This window comes from Pseudomyrmex gracilis, unplaced genomic scaffold, assembly GCF_002006095.1.
Source record: "Pseudomyrmex gracilis isolate BER0280 unplaced genomic scaffold, ASM200609v1 scaffold_526, whole genome shotgun sequence".
In the NCBI taxonomy this organism is placed as follows: Eukaryota; Metazoa; Arthropoda; class Insecta; order Hymenoptera; family Formicidae; genus Pseudomyrmex; species Pseudomyrmex gracilis.
In genome coordinates, this window is record NW_018021110.1 from 65,706 (window position 1) to 69,244 (window position 3,539).

Here is a 3,539-nt window from a genome sequence, read left to right on the forward strand (position 1 = left end):
TGCAAGGAGAGCATGGCTGACGGTTGGCCGGTTCTCGGTCTGAACTTGAGCAGCGGAGTTCCTCTTGCACTTCCGGGAGGCGGGGAGTGTCCGGTTGCCGATGCCGGTCAGGTAAAGACCGTAACGCTCGGTGACTGGCGCTCCACCAACAGGGGTCTGCATTCCCCCTCGTATAAAAACACGGATGCAGGGACACGGGCAGGGAGGAGGTGGATCGGCACGCAAATCGGGCCTTCGGGCGCGTGATGCCACACACCTGCCACCAGGGGTCTGCTTCCCCCCAGGTTAAAAACATGGAAGCAGGGACACGGGTAGCGGCGGTGGATCGGCACGGAAATCGGGCCTNCGGGCGCGTGTTGCCACACACCGACCAACAGGGGTCTGCCTTCCCCTCGTATAAAAACACGAAGGCAGGGACACGGGTAGAGGTCAAGCCGTCTTGGCNACGACAGGGATCCGGCTCACCCTGTATAAATATTCGGAGTACGGGCGGGTCGGGGGTGCTTCCGCAGCATGGAAAAGCATCTCCGAAGAAAATGACGCTGCTTGACCGGTGGCAGTACCCATCAGTCGGCTTTCAGTCTGGCCCTAAGCTGGGGTAGCCCTCTGCGGACTGGCTGCTCTCGCTGGGGTCGGGCGCTCCTCCCATGCCCCGCCGGGTGTGAAGAGTTGCCCCGTGTAGGGGGTTCCTCCGGCTGTGGCTCGGGCGGTGCGGTGCGGTGGCTGGGACCCGCTGGAGTCGGGGGCTGCGCTGCGCTGTGCTGCTCGTTTCGCGGCCGGGGAATCTCGCGGGGGTCTGTCGGCTGGGAAAGGGGCTGTCGCTACCACAGGCTTTCGCCTAGCGGGNGTTCCACATGACCCTGCTATAAAACAATCGCATGTGGCTCGCGGGGATAGGTTAAGGTGCCAGGGGTCCCGATAACAATGCAATCGGGACCTGATTGGTATGGGGGTGCCTCCTTTCCGGCGGGCAAGGTAGATCGCAAGGAGGCGCGAGAAGGCAAGAAATCTGGACGCTCCCATAACTGGTGGCCCCGGGTGGGGCCCGCCAAGGGGCGGAAGGAGGACTCTTAAGCCCATTTTTATCCCCTCCGGGGGTGTACCACCTTGTCGTGGTGGAGGGGCTTGCGTGCCGTGTTGATCCGTGGAGCTATGCCGGCGGGAACTTCGGTTCCTGGCAGGGTCTCCCTTGCCGGACAGGTCCACGAGGAGCGGCCAGACTAAGCGTACACCCCGGGCGTGCGGGCTCGTTACCCCTGTGGGGGAGCCGCACTAAGGGAAGGAAATCCCTGACAGCAAACCCGGGCAGGCCGGGCTCGTTAGGCGCGTCACCCAACCGGCCTAGGAGAAGGACACTCCGAAATAAAACCACCCTTAATGACTATGAGATGTACACCATTAAGGCGAAGAACGTACCGCAGCAAGGGGACCGGACCCCTAGCTGCCGGCAGGAGGGAAGTATTGTCCCAGCTTCCCTGCCGTCGTCATTTGACGTTGGGCCATGCGTCGCCTGCCCCGCAGGGGTGGCGCAGGAACATACGCCTGCAAAGACTGACACAAGTGTGTCAGTGAGAGGTGACTCCCCGATCGCTAGCCTTTTTTTGGAGCAACGAACCAAAAGGGGAGCAAGGTCCGGCCCCCGCACTTCCCGCAGGAAGTTGTGGGTGAGCACGGACGAGTCGGAAGGCGAGGAAACGCGCGGCGGGACACTCCAACGTTCACGTGCCTCCTCCGTCGGGAGTGGTTCTCGACTGGCAACTTCAGGTGCAGGGCCTGGGGTTTCTGTGGAGGAGGCCCTGCGCACCTCACTTCCCCCTGACGCGGACTCCGGCTCCGATATGGATGTGGAGACCGTCTCTGAGTCGCGGGAGAGAAGGGTTCACCAGGCGCGAACCAAAAAGAAGTTCCCCCCCCTCTGCCACAGAGAGTCAACACCAAGGTGGGGGAACGAAAGAGAGGAAGGGAGCGTCCTCCCACTTCGGGAGATTATGTCGGCCTGGCGGCCGCAAAGAAGCAACTGCTCGACCAGGAGCAGCGGGAGATGGAGCTCCTGGCGGAGAGGGAGATCGCGGGTGAGTTGAGTTCTCTTAGAACTCACACCCGCTCCTCCTGTGTCCCGGACCCCACTCCTCGCCCCACGCAAGCTGCGGCGAGTGGCTCCACCAATGTCGGACTGCGGTACATGACAACCCCGCAGGTGGTGGAAGAAGCCAACAAGATGACGGCAGCCATCCGAAAGATGGCGGTCACCTCAAAAAATCTAAAGGGGACGTATGTCCGCGGGTTTAAGGAGGTGACCGCCGGCCTGGAGGAGGCCATCCAAGTGATGTTCACTCGGACGGACACCGACAACGAAGTCCGCCGACTGGAGGCCTCCAACAGGAAGCTGACGACGGAGGTCGTGGAGCTCCGCTCTACTGTTACCTCCTTGCGGGAAGAGAGGGGCGCTGTCCAGGCAAAACTGGACAGCGTCACTGCGGAAAACGCGGTCCTTCGCGGTGAGGCGGACGAGCTCCGCGACCTGAGGCGAGAACTTCACTCGTCGAGAATGTCCCGCCTCAGGGGGGTAAAGGGAAAGAAGGGGGCGGTCGGGAGTTCGGCCGCGTCACCCTCCTCCACGCCCGCCGCGTCGTCTGGCGATGCCAATGGCGGGGGTGGCCGGCCTACGTCCGTGCCGTTCCTCCAAGCGCCGTCGAGGGAGTCGGTGGAGCCGGACGCGTCCTCGCAGCTGGGAGATAAGTTCTCCCAGCACTTGACGGTGGCCGACCGGGTGGAGGTCGTCACGGTGGCCGGCCTACGTCCGTGCCGTTCCTCCAAGCGCCGTCGAGGGAGTCGGTGGAGCCGGACGCGTCTTCACAGCTAGCAGACGAGCTCTCCCAGCACTTGACGGTGGCCGACCGGGTGGAGGTCGTCACCGGGGATGGCGGCTGCCCCTCTCCTTCGAGGGAGGAGGAGCGGGGGTTTCCGACATCTCTCCGGGATGTGGAGAAGAGAGTGGCGGACGGGGTGCGGGAACAGCTCGCAGCCTTTTGGGAGAGATTGGAACTGCGCCTCTCCCGTCCGTCCTTAGGGGTCCTCGCCACTACCGCTGCTTCGGCGGTAAAGGGTGACGGTGCTCGGGCCGCCACCGGAAAGAGCAGCAGTGCCGGAAAGGGGAAAAACGTCCCCCCGGCCAAAAACCCTTCTGCCCCTCAAGGAGGGGAGAAGGAAAAGAAAAGGAAGAGAAAGAGGAAGGGAAAGAGGGCGGAGGGGAACAACGCCGGCGGCGATCTTGCCATACAGGCACCGGGGGCCGTTGCCTCAGACCGGCGCCCCCTCCCTGTCGCAGGACCCTCTCACCTTCCCTTCCCACATCCCTCTCCCCCCACCAACGACCGGAAACTTTGGTCCCAGGTGGTGAGGAGGGGAAAGGGAAAGAAGAAAAGTGGAGGCGGGAGTGAACCGGCGCTTGCGCCAGCACCCCAACCACGAAGTAAGGACGGAGGAGCTGCTACGGTCAGCCGCGGCAGGCAACCGCCTCTGCCCAAACCCAAAGTGGG